Raw genomic sequence first — 21,206 nt, 5'->3', positions numbered from 1 at the left:
GATAACCGATAGTGTCTGCACAGCGTAACGGAAGGGGTGGCATTTAGAGAGAGATATGTGGTGGAGGTAAGTAGAATCAGAAGTGGTGTGCAGCTGTGCACACCTGCAGACGTTCAGATTGATTGGGCGCGGGGAGGCAGAGTGTTTTACATACAAGTTGCTATTCCGATCTGCCTCAACGTCTTCTCTCTGATGCTGCACATTGTGCGACGTGCATCAACCCCGTCTCTTCCAAATACTGTCGGGGTACTACCTTCACGAATTCTCTAGTTTGGCGCCACAGGTGTTAGACATTTTATTCTAGTAAAAAATATGCTTTACTCAGTCTGTGCTTTAGTTAGCTTAACTACTTTTCCCTTTCTTGTGTTGAGGGCTGTTTTGCCCTGACCTCCTCTCTGAGTTCTCATTTATTTGCCATCAGGAGCCTTGTCTTCTTCCTTATGTCTGTGTGTTACAATATTGATTTCATGTCCCTGGTCCAGCTGTAAATCATTGAGTAGCAACAAGAAAGTGATTGATCATCACTGAAATAGCCAAACCAGGAGATGGGACTATTTGACAAAGACAACACAGATCAATAGACAGGCATAGAAGGGAAGTAAAATACGTAGAACCTTTCCCCTAACTAGGAAATGAGGGTATATTTGGATTCCACCTAAAAATCCAACCTGTTTGCCTATATCCCTTGATATGAATGTTCATTCGATCAGTTGTTAGTTCACAGGTGAAATATTTATATTCCTTCTTTGGGCTGGAGAGAGAGCTTGTCCAGCCATGCACCTGCTAGAAGAAAACAGCTTTTCAACTCCTGTTGTCAGTTCCCTATGGGCAAAACAATGGCCATGGCTTTTTCTTATGATCCAAGTTGTCAGATTGGATTCTCACTCAAGTGACTGTGCATCAAGGAATCAAGTTTTGCCTCGATAATAGCACTAGCCATTTAAGTCAGTCTATTTTGTCTGAAAGCAAGCAGCAGCCTGAGATCACTCACCTGGGTTAATTCAGAACTTTCCCCCAGCGTCTACAACTCATTATTTTGGTTTGCATCCCCCCTCCTCGCCGTGAACAGTTTTGGTTTTGCGTCGCTCTGTAATTTTAGAAATAATGATTGAAGAATATGAAAAGCTCAGTAGCTGTCAGGTAGCAGGAGCCAGTTTCCTGGGTGTGCTGGGCTGGGAATGAAATTAGGCTGCAGAGTGCAGGTTTGGCGCGGCTGCAGCAGCCCCGCACTCCACCGGAACTCAGAGTGGCTGGCTCTCTGACGGGAATAGGCGTCTCTTTCAGGGGAGCTAATTGATGTGTCGTTTTATGTTATTAATATCACAGTGGTAATTTCCTGTTCCCCCATTATAGCCGGGTACATTGGATGCTCCCAAATGTCACCCTATTTCCATTATAGTGCACTACCTTTGACCATGGCGCATAGGACTCAAAAGTAGTCCACTATATAGGGTGCCATTTGTTACGCAGCCACCGTGTTTGCCTCTTTCCCACTTTGTTCTTACCCTTCTTGTTCTCCCTCATAACAATTCCATTGATCGATGAACCTCGCATATTTTTGAACAGTTCTGGCTTGGAAATTCTTCCATTTTCTCAGAAGCCCTTTTTATGATTGGCTTTGGAGTGTAAGCCCCACTTTAGGAGTAAGTAGGGGCTGTGTGGAAAATACTAATTACGGTCCATTTTCGGTGTATATCTTTTTGCTATTAAAGGCTGGAGTGTACATTGTTGTAATTTATGGCTGTATTTATTAAAAAAACACGTTAGCTACATTAGGTACTGTGCTGAGAAAGCCCTCGGGCACAATATGTTCCACATTTAAATAAACATAGAATAAAGAATATGTTTGGGAGCCATCATTGACTTTTCGTCTGTAGAAATAGCCTAGCCCTGCCTGGCTCCCACAATAAGGTTGTGTCCCAAATCGCACCCTATTCCTCACATAGTGCAGTAGTTTTGACCTGAGCCGTATGGGCCCTCTTTAAAAGTAGCTCACTGTGTAGGGAATAGTGTGCCTTTTGGAACACAGCCTAAGCCTCTGTCTGCATACCCAATGTTTGTGATGCTTGCATTGTTGTAGCCTAGCTGAGGGTCAGAGTGCCCTCTGTGACTGACGGGGTGCACCTGATAAGTTCTCAGCTCTGACTAAGAGGCGGATTGGATGCATACTGGCCTTTTTCGAGGTTTGTACGCTTATGTGGTGGTCTGATTGTAGGACCCGAAATGGCCGAGCTGTCTATAGGCTTGCTGGAGGAGAGGCTGCCAGGCCGGATAATGTCGCTGAATGACCTTCCTCCCTCCTCAAACCAACAGCGACGTTCACAGTGAAGGGGCCGACGTGAGTAAACACTCACTGCTGTCATCATGAAGTGCTTTGAGCGGCAAGTAAAGGACCATATCATCGCCACCTTACCCGATTCACTAGACCACTACAATTCGCATATCGCCCCAACAGATCCACGTACCATGCAATCGCCATTGCACTGCTCACTGCCCTATCCTACCTGGACTAGAGAAATACTTACGTAAGAATGCTGTTCATTGACTACAGCTCAGCCTTCCAACGCCATAGTACCCTCCAAGCTCATCACTAATCTCAGGGCTCTGGGTCTGAATTCCTCCCTGTGCAACTAGGTCCTAGACTTCCTGACGGGCCGACCCCAAGTGGTGAAGGTAGGCAACAACACCTCCGCCACGATGATTTGAACACGCAGGCCCCACAGGGGTGCGTGCTCAGCCCCCTCCTGTACTCCCTGTTCACCCATGACTGTGAAGTCACGCGCGTCTCCAACTCAATCATCAAGTTTGCTGACGACACAGTAGTGGTAGGCCTTATTACCAACAACGATAAGAGCCCTGGCGGAGTGGTATCAGGAAAATACTTTCCCTCAACGTCAACAAAACAAAGGAGCTGATTGTGGACTACAGGAGACAGCAGAGAAAGCACGCCCCCATCCACATCGACAGAGCTATAGTGGAGAGGGTCAAAAGCTTCCAAGTTCCTCATTGTGCACATCACTAACAACTTGAAATGGTCCCTTCATACAAAGAGCGTGGTGAAGGTGCAACAACGCCTCTTCAACTTCAGGAGGCTGAACAGATTCGGCTTCGCCCCTAAGAACTTCACTAACATCTACAGATGCGCCATTGAGAGCATCTTTTCGGGCTGTATCAATTTCACCGTAAGCGACCACATGGCTCTCCAGAGGGCACACTGCCTGCCCTCCAGGTGTCTACAGCACCCGGTGTCACAGGAAGGCCAAGAAGATCATCAAGGACTTAAGCCACCCGAGCCACAGCTTGTTCACCACGCTAACATTTAGAAGGAGAAGACCGTAGAGGCCAGAGTATGTGAGCTGGAAGTCTCGCTCATGTCACTCCAGGTACTTTCCAACCTCTCCGCTAAAAACTGCTCCGCGCTTCCGCTCCAAATTCGCTCCATTCATTAAATTCACAATTTAACCAACATCCATCTATTTTTGTGACTACCTGGACCTACCATTTGGTTTTGAATTATTGAAAGCAAACTATATGGATTTGAATTAAAAGTATTTGAATAAACATGAAAAGCAAACAATTTCAAATAGGCTACATGTCATATTAAACAGCATATAAACACTCTAAATAGGTCAGGAGCCAGACAGGGAGCCTAAGAAAGAACGTAAATTAATTATTTAGGCTCTATTATTTCAAGACTAAAGCCAACAAATAAATACATTGTGAACCATTTGCGTGTGCGACACAATAGGCTGGTAGGGACATAAAGCAATAAGCATTTAAATGACTTTTTCGTTGTATTAAATCATTATAGTCTTTAACTTACGCATATAGCCTGACTCAGAATTAAATAAAACATTTAACAAAAAATTACTTAGTGCCTTTGAATTCATTTTTAGAAACACGAATTTGGCCAGTCTGTGGCTTCAGGCTCATGTGATGGTGCCTGGAGAGCAGGCCAGGAGTGGAGAATATCCTCTCCCATACTTGAAGAGCCACTGGGGATGCTAAACACTTTTTGGGCCACTCTTGCCAAGCTGAGCAGAGATGCAGAGTTGTTTTTATTTATTTAGGTAGGCCTAAAGGTTTTTGGGCAAAATAATCTAATCAAAATGGAAAGTCCTTGAATATGCTACGCCTATTGGGCCATAATCAATTATGGCCTATTGTATAGAAAATAGAACAATAATGAACTAAATGTTTAAGAGCTCATATTTTTTGTTTATTATTTTTGCTACAATGGCGCGCATGGTTATCTACCCACCTCGTTCCTTGCTTTTAGCATGTTCACGTACTGTAGTAAGTATACCATCATGCTTTCGGGTTACGTGTCTTTTCAGATTCCACAATGATTCTTGAGCTGTTGACACTACATCACCGCACGCCTTCTCTTGATTTTCGTCCTCATCTTTGTAAGTCACCTTGATTTAGCATCTGTGTGTTTTATCAGTTTCTTTATTAAAATATTTAACTCCATGACAGTAGCTAAAGCAAGGGGTCATAGGAGCGCACAAGTAGACTACACATGCATGCTGGGCGGGCATGCCCTGAGCTCTTGAAGTGAGTGCTTACTGGAGTGAAATTAGAGCGGGAGCGAACGCTGAAGCACCAGGCTTTGCGAATCTCTCTCCGCGCTCTAGTCAAGTTGGGCACGATCCACCCCAGCTGCTCTCCGCTCACATACTCCGGTGCAAGTGCTTCAAAGCTGGGAGGGAATGACTGAGAAACAGCTTCTATTCCAAGGTCAGACTGTTAAACAGTTGCCCTGAACCTCAGTCTCTGTTCTAGCGGCTTACCCCCGATACCCTACCCTGCACCTTAGAGACTGCTGCCCTATAAACACTGGTCACTTTAAAAATGTTTTACATACTGTTTCACCCATTTAATATATACAGTGCCTTGCGAAAGTTTTCGGCCCCCTTGAACTTTGCGACCTTTTGCCACATTTCAGGCTTCAAACATAAAGATATAAAACTGTATTTTTTTGTGAAGAATCAACAACAAGTGGGACACAATCATGAAGTGGAACGACATTTATTGGATATTTCAAACTTTTTTAACAAATCAAAAACTGAAAAATTGGGCGTGCAAAATTATTCAGCCCCCTTAAGTTAATACTTTGTAGCGCCACCTTTTGCTGCGATTATAGCTGTAAGTCGCTTGGGGTATGTCTCTATCAGTTTTGCACATTGAGAGAAATTTTTTCCCATTCCTCCTTGCAAAACAGCTCGAGCTCAGGCACTGTATACACACTGTATTCTAGTCATGGCTCATCTTACAGTATATCACTTTTTTTCTGGGTTGTTTTTTTTAATTTTATTGTTAGATATTACTGCACTGTTGGAGCTAGAAACACAAGCATATTGCTTCACCTGTGAAAACATCTGCAATTCATTTTAATATAATGAGAAACATTCAGTTCAGTAGAACTCTTGATAGTTTGTCTTGATGAGCTATTTTGGAGCATCTGTACTGCCTTTGGTGAACAGCCTGCCGTGATTGCTTTTCATCATGTGCGAATCAAACCTGTCAGTGTGTTTTGAAGCTGTGGGCTGTGTGAAAATGTTCAAGACAAGTACAGGAAACGGGGAGACAGCTGTCCATACCATCCCTCTTGTCATCAGGTCTCTTTACGTCTGTATGTTACTTAATTATCAGTTAAATTTACAAGTTATCACAGCATGATATAAATTACTTTTCTTAGTCAGACTTACCTCACACGTTTAACCAGGGGGCTAATACATATTCCATGTGTTACTGCGTCAAAGCGCCTCTGTTCAAAGAGAGAGAAATGTTTAAGTAGTGTACTGTAAAGGGAATAGGGTGCCATTTGAGGTGCAGCCAGGGTGTGTTCTCCAATAGAGCTCTGCCTACAGTGGTTCTTCAATTAAAAGTTGCATTCATACTGTGGTATAGCATGCGGGACACCGTGGTACAGTATGGTGCATGACCGTGCGTGCCGTTATTGCTCGTTCGATCCACCAGACGGGAACTTTGAGCATATCTTCTCCATTTATTAATCACGGCATTTGAAGTTGAGCATAGCTCATCGTACCATGCAATTGTGAATACACTTCATAATTACAATTTCATAAAACATCTGTTAATACAAGCCTTTCAAAAATATAAATATTTGCACAATATTGTGTGAAATAGTCGGATGGTTAAAGGCCGACATTTGGTCATTTCAAATAAACCTGGTCGTTTCAATTCAAATTTGACTGGTTCCATTCTCTTTTATTTACGGTTATTTTTGTTTTTAAGAATTCATTTTCTTCCTGAAGAACACCAACCTCTCCTCTCATTCAATTTAGTTTTGATCACCAATTAGCTATTATGATAGTTTTGGCTGGCTATTGTCCAATTTAATGGCTCATCAAGGCGTGTACTGTGGCCAATCACTACCATCACTACTATAAGCCCAGTACTGTATTCTAAAAATAAAAACACAGCATCTATAGTAGTAGAAATATATTATTGAATTAGACAAAGTGCAGATGTTGATTAAGCTACTGTACAGTGTCCCTCGCCCTTTTCAATGTGTCATTCTCTGCCAATGGCACGCCGTCAGTGCCACCTGGCTCTGAACCAATGCATCAGCCATTGCCCGTATCTCTGCCCTCAGAGAATGTTTCTCTTTCTGCTTGTCTCTATTCAATGCCTCAAAGAACTCTATATCACAGTTTCTGTTAGCCGGCTTTTGTCCAATTTTTTTAAAAAAATATATAAAAAAAAAATGTATAAACCGATTAATAAAATTTGCGCCGACCAATTGCCCGGGAGAAGAAGAAGCAATCCCATTGCGAAATAATGCTTTTTAGCCTATTCATTGGTGGAAATACCAGTCGCTAGAAATACATTTGACTGATCATGCTTATTGGTCTATAGGTTAATTTGCATAATTTTGTGGAATAAAATTGGTGCGTGTGTACAGTAGATTTGTTATGTATCTTATTTATCAAAGGCGTACAGCATACAGATACAGAGCCTTGGAGTAGAAAATATGTCAGACATTGCCAGAGTTGCTGCTGTAGCATCTTATGATGCTTTCAAGATAACAGGGAACTGAGAAAAATACATGGTCAAATCATGACATCAGTGATCTTCAGGTTGGAATGTTGGAGCTCTAGAAAGAGGCCTGAGTTCCCAAGTTGGAATTCCAAGTTGGATGACTGTACAAAAAGATTTTTCCCAGTCGGAGCTCGTTTCGTTCCGAGTTCCCATTTCGGAAGTTAGATATTTCCGAGTTCTCAGTTGTTTTGAACGCTGCATCAAGCGGCAATAGAAGGTAGGGTTCATCAGCACGTCACACACCACTTTGCAATGTGCTGGAGGCAGTATGCATTTTAAAAGCATATACACCCCTTCAAATTAGTGGATTCGGCTATTTCAGCCACACCCGTTGCTTACGGGTCTATATGTATATAATCGAGCACACAGCCATGCAATCTCCATCGACAAACACTGGAAGTAGAATGGCCTTGTTGAAAGTCACTGAGCTCTTCATTGTGACACCGTCATAGGATGCCATCTTCCCAACAAGTCTAGAGCTGCCCCTTGTCAACTGCTAGAGCTGCCCCGGTCAACTGTAAGTGCTGTTATTGTGAAGTGCAAACGTCTAGGAGCAACAATGGCTCAGCCGCAAATTGGTAGGCAACACAAGCTCACAGAATGGGACCACTAAGTGCTGAAGCGCGTAAAAATCATCACCGCTCACTACTGGGATCGACAGCAGCACAATAACTATTCGTCGGGAGCTACATTAAACGGGTTTCCATGGCCGAGCTGCCGCACACAAGCCTAAGATCACCATGCGTAATGCCAAGCATCAGCTGGAGTGGTGTAAAGCTTTTTTTGTTACTCCCCAAGTTGTATGCGTTAGTAAATACTTGGATACATTTTTGAGGTGCTCAAATCACTTTTATCTCCCTTAAGAAATAGTGTCGAACTTGTAGGTATCTGTAAAAATCTTGTTTATCCAAGCCATGTTTTTTACTTAGGTCTTGGAAGTTATCTAGGTCCCCATTCCTTATAATTGTACTGAATGATGTGATGCCTTTCTGCGTCCAATGTTTAAATCTGCTGTCCTGAGTTGCAGGGATGAAGCTGGGGTCGTATGCGGGCCAACTCAGCAGTTTGATCTCTCTGTCTAAATTATTTTGCTTAACTACCCTAAACCATGTCTTAATAAGAGAGAAATTAATCCACTGATTTTGTCTATTGTATATTTCTATTACCATGTCCTTGTTTCCCAAAACTGACGATGGGTATCTCTGTCAAAGTAGTCTCAATGTCTTTCCATTTGGATTCGTATTCTGAATTGCACCAACACACCAGAGGTCTCAATTGGGCGGACACAACATTTTCTTTTAGGTTTGGTAAGGCCATACCCCCACAGTTTTTTGGTAATTGTAATGTTGCATATCAAATTCTTGGTCTCTTACTGTTCCAGATAAACCTTGATATCCGTTTATCCCATTCCCTAAACTGTTTAGGTGGGATTTCTATGGGCAGTGATTGGAACAAGTACAGTAACCTCGGCAGGATGTTCATTTGGATTGTTTCAATTCTACTACTAAGATCTAAGGGAAGTGAATTCCACCTGTCTAGGTCATCATATATTTTCTTGTTGATGTGATTGTAATTCATGCAATAAAGTTTGGGTGTATCTTTTGGTAGATATAGTCCAAGATATTTAATGGATGAAGCAGTCCAGTGGAAGTTGCGCAACATTGCTATGGACTCTGCAATTGCGTGAGAACAGAGTGAATGCCTCTATTAAAAAGAGAAGGATCCCATCCAGCTTTCTATAGGTTAGGCCTGCTATATTTATTTCTCAACTTTCCTAATATGAAGCACATTGCTTCTCTTTACAACAGGAGTCTAGCCTACCTGGCGGGCATAAAAATTAACCACGGCAAAAGCGTCCTCCATTTTCTATTTCAGTGCATTGATGACTCATCTTGTTGGCTGACGAAAAGTACATGTGGACAGTTCTTCCAATATCTTCAATATGCGCCTCGAAATTGGATAAGGACACGCGCAGTTGTGTCCCCGTTGTGTCTGTCTTCACTTGTAGCCTGTGAGAAAGACCCGATCACGTGATGGAGATCCATGTGAGTGAGAGGTGCTTTTGCACGCAGCCGAGAGAAGGGAATTATAATTATTATATTCAGCACAACGGCCACTGGCCGCAAAAGGCATGGATTTTTGGGGGGGGAAATGCAGCTGGGAAGTTCAAGGCATTCTCAATTCTTGTCAAATTATGAAGGAGAGACTAATGAAGTGTGTACAGCCTGTGCAAAAAAACAAAGCAGATCTCTTTTCATGCAACTTTTTTTCTAATCATCATGAGCGTCGAATCTTCCTCAGATCCTCAAAAAGTTATTCAGCTGCACCATTGGTTGCATCGCTGCCTGGTATGGCAACTGCTCGGCCTCCGACCGCAAGGCACTACAGAAGGTAGTGCGTACGGCCCAGTACATCACTGGGGCCAAGTTTCCTGCCATCCAGGACCTTTATACAAGGCGGTGTCAGAGGAAGGCTCCAGTTACCCAAGTCATAGACTGTTCTCTCTGCTACCGCATGGCAAGATATACCGGAGCTCCAAGTCTAGGTCCAAGAGGCGTCTAAACAGCTTCTACCCCCAGGCATTAAGACTCCTGAACGTCTAATCAAATGGCTACCCAGAGTATTTGCGTTGCTGCTATACTCTGTTATCTATGCATAGTCACTTTAATAACTCTACCTACATGTACATATTACCTCGACTAACCGGTACCCCCCTCTTGCTATTGTTATTTTACTGCTGCTCTTTAATTACTTGTTCCTTTTATTTCTTATTCTAAATCTTATTTTTTAAACTGCATTGTTGGTTAAGGGCTTTTAAGTAAGCATTTCACTGTTGTATTTGGCGCATGTGACTAATACAAATTTGATTTGATCATGCAGCCTTAGAATGTTTTCAAAATCGAAACATATAGCCCAATATTTCTATCATAACTAAAGTTACATAAATAACTCTAAATTAAGCTTATAGGAGGACCTGTTTCTTTGTTAACCGCTCAACACAGAACAGCCGCATGTCTGCACTCCCTCAAATAGTTTGGAGAAAATATATTTTCTATTTTATTCAGCTGTGTTCAATTGTATTCTTCATGCTATAAAATGCCACAGAATTCTAAGCAAATCTTAACTAAATGAACTAGTGTAGCCCACAACTGTATAGCATAGCCTGATCAGGGCCTACCTTAAGGACACCACAGAGTATGCTATTCTGTTCTTCTGAAATAGACTACCTTTTCTTCATATCATGTTTCTTTAGACCTGTCTATAATAAGTAATGGATTTATTGTGACATCTGGACATGGATTTAATATACTTTTTAAAAATGTAGATGTTCCAAAGGTCTGCATCAGTGGCTTGACTATGTGTGGAAGCCTGAAGATGCTAAATGTGTTTATGTTAATTAGCGGTCATTTACCGTGAAACAGGCAGTTTTTTGCTTGACAATCACCAGGTGACAAAATTTAATGACCGCCACAGCCCTAATAGTGCCAACAGTAAAGTTTGGTGGAGGAGGAATAATGGTCTGGGACTGTTTTTCATGGTTCAGGCTAAGCCCTTTAGAAATCTTAGTGCTACAGCATACAATGACATTGTAGACTATTCTGTACTTACAACTTTGTGGCAACAGTTTGGGGAAGGCCCTTTCCTATTTCATGACAGTGCACAAAGTGAGATCCGTACAGAAATGGTTTGCCGAGATCGGTGTGGAAGAACTTGACTGGCCTGCACAGAGCCCTGACCTCAACTAATCACCCAACATCAGTGCCCGACCTCACTAATACTCTTGTGGCTGAATGGAAGCAAGTCCCCGCAACAATGTTCCAACATCAAGTGAAAAGCCTTCTCAGAAGAGTGGAGGCTGTTATTGCAGCAAAGGGAAGGGACCAACTCCATATTAATGCCCATGGTTTTGGAATGAGATGTTCGACAGGCAGGTGTCCAAATACTTTTGATCATGTAGTGTACTTAATTGTTTGAAACCTGAAAGTTTTAATGCATATTATAAGGCATGTCTTACCTTGCTTCAAACTAGCCTATTAGATCTCCTCTCCCTTCTAAATGTTCATATCTGTCACATGAAACAGCTCGCATGTGCAGTGCCCTGGTGACAACGTTGTTTTCCCTGCTAATTGCTTTATGGAACGAACATCCGCACGTGGTCTAATGCCGTGTGTGCATTGCTGCGGGTCTGCAATACATATGGGTCTGTTCAATTTCTCAAATTTCCAGTAAATTTAAATGTTGCCAGTCAAATGTCCGGCGCAACATTTTCCTAACGCAAACCCTGCTGTACATGTACTCTACCAGTCAAAGGTTTTAGAACACCTACTAATTCAAGGGTTTTTCTTTATTATTTTACTATTTTCTACATTGTAGGATAATAGTGAAGACATCAAAACTATGAAATAATACATGGAATCGTGTAGTAACCAAAAAGGTGTTAAACAAATCAAAATATATTTAATATTTGAGATTCTTCAAATAGCCACCCTTTGCCTTGATGACAGCTTTTCACACTCTTGGCATTATCTCAATCAGCTTCACCTGGAATGCTTTTCCAACCGTCTTGAAGGAGTTCCCACATATGCTGAGCACTTGTTGGCTGCTTTTCCTTCACTCTGTGGTCTGACTCATCCCAAACCATCTCAATTTGGTCGAGGTCGGTGGATTGTGGAGGCAAGCTCATCTGATGCACCACTCTGTCACTCTCCTTGGTAAAATAGCTCTTACACAGCCTGGAGGTGTGTTGGGTCATTGTCCTGTTGAAAAACAAATGATAGTCCCACTAAGCCCGAAGCAGATGGGATCACGTATCGCTGCAGAATGCTGTGGTAGCCATGCTGGTTAAGTGTGCCTTGAATTTTAAATCACAGACTGTGTCACCAGCAAAGCACCCTCACACCATAACACCACCACCTCCATGCTTCATGGTGGGAAATACTCATGCGGAGATCATCCGTTCACCCACACCACGTCTCACAAAGTCACAGCGGTTGGAACCAAAAATCTCAAATTTGAACTCAGACCAAAGGACAAATTACCACCGGTCTAATGTCCATTGCAAGTGTTTCTTGGCCCAAGCAAGTCTTTTCTTCTTATTGGTGTCCTTTAGTAGTGGTTTCTTTGCAGCAATTCAACCATGAAGGCCTGATTCATGCAGTCAAATCCAAATCAAATCAGTCTCTGAACAGTTGATGTTGAGATGTGTCTGTTACTTGAACTCTTTGAAGCATTTATTTGGAATGCAATTTCTGAGGCTCTAATGAACTTATCCTCTGCAGCAGAGGTCCTCATGAGAGCCAGTTCCATCATTAGCGCTTGGTTTTTGCGACTGCAATCGAAGAAATGTTCAAAGTTCTTGAAATGTTCCGTATTGACTGACCTTCATGTCTTAAAGTAATGGACTGTCATTTCTCTTTGCTTATTTGAGCTGTTCTTGCCATAATATGGACTTGGTCTTTTACCAAATAGGGCTATATTCTGTATCCCCTCCCCCCCTACCTTGTCACAACACAACTGATTTGCTCAAACACAAGAAGAAGAAGGAAAGGAATTCCACAAATTAACTTTTAAGAAGGCTCACCTGTTAATTGAAACGCATTCCATGTGACTACCTCATGAAGCTGGAAGAGAGAATGCCAAGAGTGTGCAAAGCTGTCATCAAGGCAACAGGTGGCTATTTGAAGACTCTCAAATATAAAATATATTTTGATTTAACAACACTTCTTTTGGTTACTACATGATTCCATATGTGTTATTTCATAGTTTTGATGTCTTCACTATTATTCTACAATGTAGAAAATAGTAAAAAATAAAGAAAACCCCTTGAATGAGTAGGTGTTCTAAAACTTTGACCGGTAGTGTAGGTCTCCTGATTTTGAACCTGATCAAACTTGTTTGGCATCATCTGAAAACATATATTCGTAGCTCTGCCAAGCCTACAAAACAAAGATCAACTTTTGAATGCCATCAAGACATTTTGGCTAGAGTAACTAACAATACAACAATGCAACAAATACATTGATGATATCATGGTCTTGGCGCTGGGGGGGAAGTGCAACTAAAATGTAGTTGAAGTAAACATCTGCATTTTGTATCATTCTTTATTAAGAAAAACCAAAGAGTTTGATAAACAAATACTGTAGATGCTCCTTTCTATTGAATATACTGTATATAAATCATTACCTATTATAAAGTTGATTTGCTTCATTGTTTAAATTAGAAACTGTAGGCCTTAACCAATGTTGCCTGTAGACACGGAGGCACAACTTGTGGCAATTGGGGGGAATTTTTCACACACAGGCCAGGCTAATGCGGCTAATTGATTACCGGTATTTTTACTTTGTCACACTATTGTAAAGTGTGAAAAACGATAATACTGTTTGTTTGCCTGGCTGCGTGGATGAGCTGAAATATTCTGAAACTAATCAAGGCTTGGTCTATTTAGAAGGCTATTTTGCAGCATAAAGCTTTATTTGTGATTTGAAAACCGAGAACAGAAGAGATACTAGTTTCAATGGCATATGAGGAAGTGTTTATAAATTAATTCCCTCAAAGTTTGAATGGTCTGGTTTTGCTAAGCTATTGAAGCAAGGTAAGAAATGCCTCATAAGGTCTATATGGAGTAAAACGTCCAAGTTTCAAACAATTAATGGTTTATATTCTGTTTCAGCTTCATGCTTTGAAAGAGGCGCCATTATTCCCAACAATTTATAGGCCTACAGCTGAGCTGCCCAACCCTCTTCCTGGAGATCTACTGTCCTGTAGGTTTTCAGTCCATCCCAAATTTTGCATATTTGACTCAGCTAGTTAAGGTCTGGTTGAGCAGCTAATTAGTAGAATCCGGTGTGTTAAATTAGGGTTGGACTGAAAACCCTCAGGACGGTAGATCTCCAGGAAGAGGGTTGGCAGCCCCGGTTTGCAGTATGCATATCCAAATCACTGATACCATCCTGTATTTAAGATTCCTGCCCCTCAGCCCTGCCTCTTTTCTTTGCGCGTTGTCAGGAACTTTGTTGAACTGGTATAAATTGCTAGTTGGGCTATGGTGTGGGGGCATTCCAATGAGTTGTGTCCGGGGCTGTTGGAACCCGGATCTGTTGTATTTATTCCCAGCTTAAACTACACATTCATTCTGATCGTCTTTGACATACGCAGTTTGTCTCCTCTCGCTGCACCTCGTCTCGTATGAGTTATTATGTGGATTATAATATATTGACTTATTTTTAGGAGGTAGATGCATTTTTAGTTGGGGCAAATCAGGTCTGTGATTCTGACTTTACGCGAATGCGGCCTGGCACTCCGTCAATGCCGCCTGGCTCCGGATCAATCCATCAGCCGTCGCACGTCTCTGCCCTCAGAATTTCTCTTTCTGCTGGTCTGCCTTCAATGACTCGATCTTTGAATCTGATCCATCTGCACCTTCATCAGATGAGCTGAATGTTACTGCCCTGGGCCCCCGATCTTTGCTGTACTGAAGAATTGAAAACCTTTTTTCATTAGAACAGACTAGCTGGGATTGATTATAATTTGTTTGTAAATTATTATTGTATTTGTGTTTACACTGTTCCAGACGGTCAGAAAAAAGATTGTAATCAAACAGCACCTGTTTGACACATACTGTAATAAGGACGCAGCGCTCGCTCCTCCTACCCTTCTTGATTTCCTTATTGTTGTTTTTACTATTATCATTATAGTAATAAGTCATGTCATTATCATTAGTGGGCATGGTAGACTCTATTCTGCCTTCGTTCAGAAGACTGACCGCAGCATCTATCTGTAGTCTAAATTGTGGCACAAGTTGAGGGATTTTTCACACCTAGCCAAGCTATTAGACTATCCTTTTGTAAATTAACGGAGGTGTGAATGTTTTGTGCAGAGTCTCTCTCTCTCCTCTCTCACTAGAGTCCTGCATTAAAAAAAAATGTTGGGTAGTCCCAGAGTTGAACTTGAATAATAATGGCACAATTACACTTGACATGTTGACTGAAGATTTCCACCCCAATTATTTTTAAGAAATTGGAAGAAGTCCGAGTGATGAATGGACTGTTTTTGAAGTTATTGTTTTAGTAGCTTTATTTGTTGGCTAATTCAGTCTTTCATCGAAGTGATGACTGGAATATTTGTGCTAATTAATTTGGCTAATTCTTTGCCTAAAGTTATTGTTTTAGTATGTTTATTTGTTTTCTAATTTAGACTTTCATTTATAGACCATACGCAGGCCATAATAGGAGTTTAGACCAGTGATTCTGGATAAGAGTTGAGTAGGCCGATTCGAAATAAATGTAGAATTTTTTAAGCCTATATTCAATTCTGGGACTTGTTTATTTAGGTTTAAATTAGAAGGCTCTTTCAAAGCAATTTGAGTTGTCAATGTGCCGCATTGCATTTTGAAAATAAAAATATGAATTTCCTCCATAGCATGGTTTCTTTTTATCCAAATGTTGAATATACATGCAGACAAATTAAGTCATGCAGGAAAGAGGAATAATAGCCTACTGTCTGGATTCATAAAAACAATTATTCTAAATACATGTGTTATTTTTGTCATTTCAAGGGTCGGCTCTCGGGAACTCATAAGAGGCACTTTTCTTTCTTCAACATAATTCCTTCATTCAGAAGGTCAAACCCATAGGTCTTAAGCCATCAGTAAATTTCAATTAGATTTACCAGGTTCAGTTTTAATTATGTTTCACTGCCTACAGCAGAGAGTGATGCCGAGGTAGAAATGTCATGTTTTATGGGATTTTGTTTATACTAATTTCAATCTGTCAGCTCCTCTGACTGGCTAGTATTCACCTAAAAATGTGTTTATGCAAATCATTAGTTAGCTAGATAGCTATCAAATTAATTGTGCAAAAATATGATGGCTAACATCAGTGGCGCTGACAGATGTTTCACTCTATCCCATAAAATATTACATTGCTACCTAGGCTTCAATTAGTTAACACAATTTTAAAGTTTATTAGGAAGTTTAATTATTTGTATTTATTGTTTTACCCCTTATTCTACCCAATTGTGCTATCCAATTGGCAGTTAATCTTGTCTCATCGCTGCAACCCCCGTACGGACTCGGGAGAGGCGACGGTCGAGAGCCGTGCATCCTCCAAAATACAACTCAACCAAGCCGCACTGCTTCTTGGTACAATGCCCACTTAACCCAGAAGCCAGCCGCACCAATATGTCGGAGGAAACACCGCATACCTGGCGACCGTATCAGCGTGCACTGTGCCCGGCCCGCCACAGTAGTGGTGGCTAGTGCGCGATGGGACAAGGACATCCCGGCCGGCCAAATCCTCCCCTAACCCGGACGACGCTGGGCCAGTTATGCACTGCCCCAAGGATCTCCAGGTCGCGGCCGGCTACGACAGATCCTGGACTCAAACTCAGAATCTAGCGATCTAATCATTGCGATGCCGTGCCTTAGACCTCTGCGCCACTCGGGAGGCTCGAAAGTTGAAATCTTAAGTTAGACACTCACGAACAACTTTGGTAGGTAGCTTGGTTTCCATTTTCCATCAGATTTTTTGTAATCCCCCTGATTGGTCATCAACGGTAACTTGTCTTAGAACTCATGTGTTCACCAGAAACGGCTTCTGGTGAACTGTTTGCCACTGGTGGCAATAAATATTGTTGAAACAGACTCAAATAGAACCTTGAGAGAATTGTTTGTCAGAAGAAAAAAAAACTCTGGCGAACTGTTGTGGCAATAAATATTATTGTTGAATAAGGTCTGCCTCAGATTCACCATTACTGGCAACATTTTCTAACACACTATTTAGATTGCAGCAAATTTGCCACAAACCTAGAGGTTTGCAACAAAATAAATGTTTGTAAAGGTTTTCACAATGTGCATAAATGAGGCCCGTTCTGATGACTTGCCTGTAGGTTTTTTGTCGCTGTAGTCCACTCTCTTTCATTCAGTTTCTTAATTACATCTGCAAAGAAACTCACTTTATATAAACTAGGGCTATCACTCTCTTCACACTTAATTTCAGAATTCATTCTTTGTTGTTTTTTGTAGGGAGGGAAACCAAAAGCATAATCAGCGTTCTAACTCCCCTTTGCGATAGTCTGGCGCTATGACGGAAATACACTGCATCATAAGTTCTAAACTTTTAATTGAGGAACCACTTCTCAGTCTACGGTCACCTGCCTCCCCTGTTTATCCTATCACCACTGTTTGCCCTCAGTCTGAAACATCAGCTCCATCAGTGTGTGCATCAATCATCTCCTTTCTCTACTGGTGGCACGGAGAGCCAGGCCCCCTCTTATCCTCCCCCTCATATCTTTGTCACCGGGAAGGATGTCTGTCCGTCCGATGTTCACTGGCTCCCCTGCGGTCATGCTTCCCAGTGGGACTGTTATCTGCAGCCGCTCAGTCGGATCATAGCACGGCCACTGTCTCAGACACCCCACTGGACCACATATCTATCTGTCACACTGGGGCTACTGACCAGAAGAAAATCAACAGCCCCTACACAGCACCACTGACTGACACCAAGTGTGTGTCCCAAATGGCACCATGTTCCTTCAAACGTGGTGCACTATAGAGAATAGGGTGCTACTTGGGACGTGTCCGATGCCTTGTGTTAATCAGGGATTATGATTTGTGTCCTTTCTATTCTTAGACCAGTCCCTGTCTGTCTCGGATATAAATTAAATCATGTTTTGTAATGATTGTGGGATGGGGCTTTCCAAGAAGCACAATCATGCCTGACCTCATTACTGATTATACAGTATGCCATATCAGAGATGGGTATTTTCTTATTTAGACTTTTCTCTCTCATAACTTAGCTTCTTGAGGTGTAGATTGACATAAGCAGATGGTCTGTTCACAATTTATCTGATGTACTGCCAACCATTTGGAGTAAGGTTACTGAGTGATTAAGGTCGTAACGTTGATGTACTGTCGGAAAGATGTGTGTTTTGTTTTGTGTGATATCTTGGTGCTAGCTGGTGTGATGTCTTGGTTAGAATCACCTTTATTCTTTTACACATACAAAAAATGTGGTGGTCCATGTGAAAGCACATTCTCCTCTTGTGCATGACAAGCAGCCTGTCAAACCTGCTGTTCTCTGGAGGTGCTACTGCAACAACAGTCTGTGCTTCCACTGAAAAGGACACTGCAAAGTACTTGTTTTTGTTTAATTGCTTTAATTTGCTTCAAGCCAACAGTGTGTAGAACCTTAAATGGATAGCGCGAGACTCTAACAATAAAGCCCTTTTTCTACTTACCCAGAGTTCGATGAACTCGTGGATACCATTTGTATGTCTATTCGTGCAGAAGTTGGAGATCAGTTTATTTGCCAGAATCTCACACACTATCCCTTTAAGAACAACAAATGTACTTTTAGAAGCTTAACCCCCAGGTGTGGGAGTTTTTTTTCATTAGCTTGAACTAAAGCGAGCAGAAGGCAGGGAAGAGTAGTAATTATTACCACGGTGTTATTTACTCAGAGTAGAGGGATACAACCTCTGACTGTGTTAGCCAATTAAGAGACATCCATCAGAACGATAAGCTTAATAATATGCCATTAGCAGACATTTTTACAAAATCAAATTAGTCATGCGCGCGCATATGTTTGTGTCTATTTGGGTGGCCCCAGGAATCGAACCCACAATCCTGGCGTTGCAAGCGCCATGCTCAACCAACTGAGCCATACCCCTCCAAACAAACAAATGTCAGGTAGTGTTACCTATGCCCAGTAGAACAGAGCCCCTCACACACACACCTCTCTCCTGGCACCGAAACAGCGATACTAATCACAATAAACATAGACCTGCCATGGTGGCACGGTGGAATAGCCTAGCAATCACAGACAAAATATTTATTTTGATCTTCAGCGCCATGGGGGGTTCATACCTCCGGGCTCTCTATGGCTTTTTGGATTCTGCAAGAAGACGGAATGGAAAAGACTGAGGAAATATAGGCTCAGGATTTATGCAGTGTAGAAATCTCTTCTTTCTGAAGAATGTAATGCTTATTTTCCCTTTTCTGTTAGTCACACTGTATATTCTCCTAGTTTGAACGTGAACTGGGGGTAGACTGGGTGTGTGTCCCAAATAGCATCCTATTCCATATTGCTTTGGTCAAAAGTAGTGCACTACATAGGGAATAGGGTGCCATTTGGGATGCACTCATTTTGGAGATGAACAGAGTATTAATGCCAGTCGGTGCTTGGATCTGACTGCTAGATGTCCAGGCAGTAATATAATCACAGCAGTGGTTCTTACTCACTGCTCTTTGGTTATCTTGCCCAACACAGTGTTCTTGGGAAATGTTTCTTTGTGTGGGGGGCATTAATAATAACAGAACAGTGTCATTGTCACAGATGGCTAAATAGCAAATGATCTTTGTACAGAGTATACGAAAACCCATAAGACCCCCCCCCCCCCCCATGAACTGTGTTCATCTTAAATAGTACTTAATTTCCAATGGAGAAGAAAATACAATGACGCAAATATATCATGGTGCGGACTGTCTGGTCCCAATGTGGGAGGGCTGTGGTAGATTGGAGTGATTTATAATGAAATATTGTTACTTGGATATGATTATAGCTAATCTTTCACTCAGTGGATAACAGATTAATTTGGTTTTATAAATGAGCCAGTGCATCCCTTTAAACATCACTTCCTCCTAATACACTCATTCTGCTCATTTTGGGAAAATTGTCCCTGAGATAATTGATATCATCAATTTAGATGGAATGTTTTCATGTTACCTTTCGACTCTGGGCTTATAAATGTATACGTCGGTATCTTTGGGCGGTGGCTGTGGACACGTCTCTGCAGGGTGTTGTCGCATGATTTATGCTGCACTTAGGTTATGCGTGCGTGCTTGCGTGCATATCTGAGCACTGACAGAGGCGGCTCCTCTCCTGGGAGGGGATTTAGTGGAGGGCTCCCTCCTTTGTCTTTATTCCTCAGCAACACTAACAAAGAGCCTGCCGTGGAGCAAACAAAAAGCTGTTATTCAAAGAAGAGAACTCTCTGTGAATATTACTGTGATGGGAAGGGAGTGATCTCTAAGCAATAGATCGTCATTTGACTTATGCTATATTTGAAATGTACGCTATATAATATCATTCACAATTCAGCCTTGCCATTTCTGCACTTGTGTCAGATGATGGATTATATTGTAATAGCAGAATACAGCTCTGTATCTTTGCTTTGTTGGTGTCTCAAACGGTACTGGGCACCGTGTGTACTCTATGGGCACCAGGAATACCTCATTCCAGAGTGACACGTCACCAGAGTCCTCTGATGATACCCCTGACTGTTCCGTCATATTGGCAGTGTGGAGAGGTGATCTTTACATCCCAGCAGGCTAACCGCAGTATAGTGGGAATTACTGGTGCTACTCCTCCACAGTAGGTCCAGATGGCATGGAGAACCGGACAGAAACAGGCCGGAGTATACTCAGCCTTCAGTGCCTTTCCACTGGGCAGCACCCTCATGTTGTCTGTCCTACTATGGTAAACCCACTGATTTCATCGGCAGTGACAGTTGGCTGTTTATATGCAATGTGTGATCCATCACATATATAAATGGAATTGCTAGATGGAGTGCTTTGTGTTCACATCGAGTGTCTGTTTTGTACTTTCATAATGTAGACACTCCTGCGAAACAACAGTAATAAAATATTTTAAAAGTACTTTTCCTTCAGAGAATCAACTCGAAGGTCACCCAGGAGTCTAGAGTCTCGAGGGGTAAATTAGTCGCCGTGGTTTTTATTGAGGACAGCATAATTACCTGTATTCATCTAAATCCTTTACACATCCAATGTGTGTGAGGTAAATGTAGCTTCTTATTAGGCATATCTGTGTTCCTTCTGTTCCTGCTGTTATCATTTGTGTCTACAGGACACCACTCAAGTATGTCCAATATCTGTTGTCCTAAATCATGTTTGGCATGACAATTAGTGACAGAAGGAGTTGGCGTGATTGCGCAAACTGACTGGCACTCAGACTAGTGATAATGGCGATGGCTGTCGTTTTACTGGCTCCTAACCAACTGTGCTGTTTTGTTCGTTTTTGTCACATTGTTTGTAACTCATTTTGTATATAATGTTGCTGCTACCGTCTCTTATGACAGAAAAGTGCTTCTGGACATCAGAACAGCGATTACTCACCTCGAAC

At 41.9% G+C, this 21,206-nt stretch overlaps 1 protein-coding gene across 2 annotated transcripts in view; it reads left to right on the top strand.

Annotated features, from left to right (window-relative positions):
- Positions 1-21,206, top strand: part of rngtt (RNA guanylyltransferase and 5'-phosphatase) — a 145,413-nt gene that overhangs the window by 99,065 nt on the left and 25,142 nt on the right. The gene's annotated exons all lie outside the window — the stretch shown is intronic.

Source organism: Oncorhynchus mykiss, chromosome 4 (assembly GCF_013265735.2).
Source record: "Oncorhynchus mykiss isolate Arlee chromosome 4, USDA_OmykA_1.1, whole genome shotgun sequence".
NCBI lineage: Eukaryota > Metazoa > Chordata > Actinopteri > Salmoniformes > Salmonidae > Oncorhynchus > Oncorhynchus mykiss.
The sequence above is the reverse complement of the archived record's forward strand: the minus strand, read 5'-3'. Positions and strand labels throughout refer to the sequence as shown.